We start from the raw sequence: 6,000 nt of genomic DNA, 5'->3' as shown, positions 1-6,000 counted from the left end.
TATAAGTTATAGTTTTCTTCTCTGTTACCGTTTTCACCCAACAAACGCAATGTACGGCATATTTCAAGTGTTATTTGTCGTATAAAGAGGGGTTCAGGGGCCAAATTTGACTTAATGACTGTGAAATTCCTCGTCAAATGCAGAAGAAAATCACACTGATGACCTACATTTGGTGATGACGCAAATCGGACGAATTGCATAGCGACTGTTTCTGTATAAGTGCGCAATAAAATGTAGTAGATGCTTGATTAGACCAATGTTTTAATACACTAACTTAAACTTCTGTTGCAAATAAAATAAATACATTAGGCACGTAAGCTCAAATATCTGACGGGAAAAGCCTCTGACTCGGGGTTGTGCAAATTGTCACTAAGGCCAGCGGAGTAATCACAATTTCTTCAGTAAAGAGTGAGTCGGCCACTGGTGTATTTTCCTTTTCCTAAAATAGCTCTAGTTGCAGATTTTTAGCAAGGAGATCTTACTGGTTAGTAAAAATAGAAACTATAGAGTTATTTTTATTCAATTCGCGGTTTTATTTGGGTAGGAGATTAGAATTATACCACTGATTATAGAATTTTAAGACATCTGTCTAATATTTTGACATAGGATTTACGCTCGAAATTTGTGAAATTCGGAGACTTTGCGAGAAGGAAATGCTGTCATTCGCGAGAAGCAAGGGAATTTTATCACACTGAGTTCAGACCATAAGCTTTCCCGTGGAAACTACAGTCTACAGATCTCCGAACTTGCACTCGTTTTCCTCGATCATCAGGAATTATTCTGGATGATGTTTTGTTGGTTACAGGTGACACTGCAGGAAACCCAAGCTGGACAAGAGAACAACATCCCCGAAGATAAAGACACACCCTTCAAGCAAAGAGGAAGACGTTGATCTAGCCCTGTTCCGATTTCACATCTGCCACCCATCCACCAGTGGCTTAGATTAAACACGGTAAGAGCTTGAAAGATTTTACATTTAAATTTGACCTAGATGCTACAAATAGAAAAAAGATGATTTGCGATCCATGGGATCGCTGTCATATGCTAATTATTTGTCATTTTGACTTTTTTGTTCCCAGAGGAATTTTTTTATTAAAATTTCTATGTTCAATCGATGTTACGTACTTTTACGAATAACAATTCTAGCAATTTTTCATTCTTCGATGCCAATGGCTATTTTAAGCCCCTGTGAGACTAGAAAAAGGACATGTCCTTAATTTATAGATGAATTGCAGGTAGCATCGGCTGTAGGTCGATCTCGAAATTGGCTGGACAGCGACACGTTTTTCTGGCGGAATCCTGCGGATTTACGTCACCAAAACAGCGACTGACGTTCAGTTGTCAGCGGCAACGCAATTTTCAGGGGAAATGCTGAGATGAAGCTTGTGTTAACACCATGACGGCCTGAGAGTATTCTGGCCTTGGACAAATTAAATCCGGGCAGACACAGACATTGAACGAAATTTGGCTTTCAACTGAGATAGATAGCTGAAGAAAGAAAAATGAAAAATTACATGAAAAACAGAAATAATGGTCTGGAAAAAATGAAGGCGCCTACAACTAAAATAACCATTAGATGGAGACAGTTTCATAAATTGAATATTTCAACAGCTTGGTTTTTACCCTTTGTGAAAATGGTTAAGAACTCAGATCCACTTGCAGTTGCAAGAAGCTGTAAATGTCACTCCTTCTTTGATGCTGTAGGGAAAAAAAAAATACAGTAATTAGAAAAATGAAGCTTCCCTTATTTAATCCCCTTGCCAGCCTCTTTGGAATTGTATTTAGTGTCAGTATGATCATCAATTTTGAGTTCTGCAGAAGTTGTGTCTTCCAGGTACTGTGAAGTATGAATGTGTTTATGTCTCATTTGTGAAAAGACTTGCATAACTTAGTATTAGTCCAGAATGGTGTGACAATAATTCTGCCTTTTAATGTGCCTTGCCTGAAACCTACTGGATGTGATAAATGTTTTGAGGAACACATTTTGGAAGTTAAAATTGTTTTGCTGGGAGCTAGTATGATTTATTCATAAGGCTTTCATATAGGTATTTATAGAGGCTTCATCTACTTTTGGACAGCAGTTTTGGAGCATAGTTCCTATACCTACCTGTTTCAATGTTGCTTCAAAAACATCAGTTCAAGCATGTCGTATACAAAGTATGTATTATATTTCTTTGTTAGTGGGTGGAGATGGTTTATATTTTGTTTTAACTTTGTACAATTTATTTTCATTTCATAGAGGTGCAGTTTATCAATCCTGATATTCAGAGAACATTGCCCTGAAATACTTATAATATTCACATATTATCAAGTTGAGTAATCATTAGATTGTAATTTAAAGAATGGTGATTTAGTTGCACAAATACAAACCTTTGTCGCTTAGGGAGCCAAAAGCATGAGGGTAGAGCATCATGTGGGTTGATGGATTGTCTTGCTTAGCCTGGGATTTGTAGGGTGCTAAATTTGTGATAAACGCTTAACCACATGTAGTATAATTTCTTAACTTTGTATTGCGTAAAAACCATCATAATATGTTGCCAAAATAGTTCAAGTTTTTGAACATTTTCCATAAATGTGAACTAGTAAATATTGCCATGTGTGTTAAGATGACAATTGATTCTCTTACAGGTAAACACAGAGGCCTTGCATTGAAACAATTACATGTATATAGGTTACGTTTTCCTATCTAAAGTTTGCATGCTAATAATGTTCCAGATTGTTGTAAGAATTATGCTTTGGGATCCTAACATAACCTACCTAAAAGACAAGGCTAGACAAAGTTGATAACTTTTGAGCCATGAGCTTCAGAAATGGTGATACCTATGATATGATTACCTGAACCTTGGTTAGGTGCATGCAATTATGGCTGCTTGGTAATTAATCTTCACTTAATTAATAATGTTAGTTAGTCATGCAAATTTCAGCCGTTTTGATCTGTAACAAATAGTGTGGGGTGTTTGCTTGCTGCGTGCACACATACGCTGCATGCACACATATGCTGCATGCACACATACTGTTTGCATACCTGTTAGATTGTGGATGATTATGTCTGATTGTACAATAAAATTGTATTACACAAGAGGAGATTTGAAACTGTGTGTATCGGCACTGTGCTCAGTACTGCAAACTTGCAAGTTTTGTCTTACAACGTTAAAAATTTAACTTTTTTTCTATCGGCTGGTTGAGAACAGGATTTATTCCAGATGAAATTCGGCTTCATTTGTTAACATGAAGCCCTTGAATTGTTATTCTAATGTCCATTTTCTGTATTTGCCTTGCAGGGACACCAGAAAAGCATCAGGCCCATCAAGCAACGGCAGCTGGTAAGTCCGTTCGTTATTAATCAGGTTTCAGTGTGAAGAAACATGTACATGTAGTATCTACTTCAGTGCTTTTTATTTTCAGGTTGGATGTAAATTACACTGGAAAACGTGTATGAATTTGTATAAGTTGCATTGGGCTGGCTATTGCTTCTAATATAATTGATCAAAGCACGGCGGACGTTCATGAGAAATCGTAGAGAAATCGTAGACTTAGAAATGAAAATTGCAAACTTTATATTATTCATGTTGTTTGGCTCCAGGGATGCAGTTATAATTGATGATGTTTTGTACAATCAGAAATTGGACCTCTTAATTTGATCCCCTGGATTTAGCCTATCGCAGTGATTATTTTGTATCAACATTGAAATTCTTTCTGAGATTCGCTTCTTTTACAACAGTGCAAGTAAAGTTGAAAAATTATTACTTTTAGTTCATAATAATAGGTTCCCATCATATTAAGGTACTAATGTGTTGAATGCAATATTTGTCTCAACAAAATTATTATGTGCAAGGTTTGGAAATGTTCTGAATTGGTCTTCCTAGATATCAATTTTCTCTTGCATTTTTTTCCCTCTTTTCCTTTTTGGGAGATCACCATGACCCTAAATAACCTAAAATTTTGTTCATGACAAAGTTGCTCATTTTTCCACATTCTGGCAGTTCTACTGAGTTTAGAAAGGTGCTTTGAGAGGTGTTTGGAAGGTAGGATGATATTCAATGGGGAAAATATAAATTTTAGCACCACAAGAAATATCTCACGATATTTATTTGCCCCCCCCCCCAATAGTCTTTTGTGGTTGAATTTTTATGTCATTAAGGGTAATATACTTGTCATCATGTCTTGAAAAAATCTTTTTAATATGTCCATTTTGGTACGTTAATAATTTGAGGTGACATGAATGGAGAGTGTAATGTATAGAATTGGTACAGCAGTCCTTTGCAAAACCCTGAATCCACAGATCTACGTGGAAACTTCGCTATGGCCAAATTGCTGGTGGATCAAAGCCCTTCCATCCAGGATTTGCAGTAGACATTTGCTATATGCCTTCCAGCAGTTGCTGGATGGCTTGATGAGTTTCCAACGCAGATGGTCAAAACTGCACTCTGGAAATGCTTTTGAAAGCATCACTGTATATTGGAGAGACAAAGAAGAAGACGATGTATGTTTAACAAGAATTGATTTACTTTTATATTGTAATGCTATTATATGAGTTCAATACAGTCTGCCTTACAAGTTACGAGTCATTGTTCAAGGTTAATAGGCTTTCCAGCTGGAAGCCTATTTTTCGCTTTGGCTATTAAAAAGTTCTTTTTGGACAGTACTTTGTGTCATTTTTCAAAACTGAAATAGCAGCTGGTTTGATGGCAATATTCTTGTGGATGTTACCTTTCACCGTTCTGAAGTTCTTCAAGGTCACTTTATTAATGTGGTGACCATGTTGTTACCTTTCAAACATCTTTTCAAAATCTTTTTTTTTTACTGCCCCTTGTTGATGTTTGTCCACGATTTCCCAAAACAGGCTGTCTTAATATACGGGCTGATCGACTGTTACAACATTGTCATGTTGTAAACTATGCATTGTATTGATGCAGAAGGTGAAAACCTTTTTCAAAAAAAATTTTCTTTGCATTCGTTGACGTTTGATTACTTAATTGTTCAGTTTCTGTTATTCTGGCCGTTATGTCTTGTCTCTTGCTTAAATATATGTCTTGCTCTTGTATGTAAATGTCTGTCTTGCTCTTTTACTTAATTGTCTGTTTTGTTCTTGTACTGAAAGCAAAAGAAAGCTAAAATATGAAGTAAGGCTCATCATACAGACAACTTAAAACTGTGCATAAATACACTTTCATTTATTTTTTCAAAATGTTTTGTGAAGAGAGTTAAAGCCATGTAAACCTTTGAATTCTAAGGTGGGCTTTATGGACCATACTATCAGAGTTTAAGAACTCTGATATCACAGGAAGTTTTTCCAACTTTAATCATGACACTGAATGTTGTAATAACTCTTTTAAGCCATGAGTAAAAGATCACTGAAATGATGTTTTTAGAAAATTTCTTTCTTCTTGTAAACATCAGGAAAAAAAAGGTGACGTCAGAGTTCCTAAATACCATCAGCATGGGACATAAAGCCCACCATAGAATTTAAATATTTGAATGCCTTTAAACACTCTTACAAAGAAATCTAAAAATATAAATGAAAGGATTTTTGCACATAGATTTCAGTTGTCTGTGTGATGAACTTTATGTCACATTTTAGCTGTCTTTTACCTTAAATGTCTCTCATGCTCTTGTACTTAAATGTCGGCCTTGCTCTTGTACTTAAATGTCTGCCTTGCTCTTGTAATTAAATATCTGCCTTGCTCTTGTACTTAAATGTCTGCCTTGCTCTTGTATGTAAATATCTGTCTTGCTCTTGTACGTAAATGCCTGTCTTGCCCTTGTACTTGAATATCCGCCTTGCTCTTGTACTTAAATGTCTGCCTTGCTCTTGTACTTAAATGTCTGTCTTGCTCTTGTACTTAAATGTCTGCCTTGCTCTTGTACATAAATGTCTGTCTTGCTCTTGTACTTAAATGTCTGTCTAGCTTTTGTACTTAAATGAATATTAACCAGATACATGTACACTGTAATTGAATCAGTGTTTCAAGAGTTCTATCATTGACTGAATTAAAATCC

General features: G+C 35.8%; 1 protein-coding gene across 2 annotated transcripts in view; it reads left to right on the top strand.

Moving 5' to 3' along the window:
- The first annotated feature begins 427 nt into the window (after positions 1 to 427).
- LOC135472702 (myocyte-specific enhancer factor 2A-like) overlaps positions 428 to 6,000 on the top strand; it is a 67,670-nt gene continuing 62,097 nt past the window's right edge. For both annotated transcript variants that reach the window (XM_064752331.1, XM_064752327.1), the window contains exons 1-3: positions 428 to 484; positions 806 to 952; positions 3,282 to 3,323. The gene's annotated coding sequence lies outside the window, so the exon portion shown is untranslated. The remainder of the gene's footprint in view (positions 485 to 805; positions 953 to 3,281; positions 3,324 to 6,000) is intronic.

This window comes from Liolophura sinensis, chromosome 8, assembly GCF_032854445.1.
Source record: "Liolophura sinensis isolate JHLJ2023 chromosome 8, CUHK_Ljap_v2, whole genome shotgun sequence".
Classification (NCBI taxonomy): Eukaryota; Metazoa; Mollusca; class Polyplacophora; order Chitonida; family Chitonidae; genus Liolophura; species Liolophura sinensis.
The sequence above is the reverse complement of the archived record's forward strand: the minus strand, read 5'-3'. Positions and strand labels throughout refer to the sequence as shown.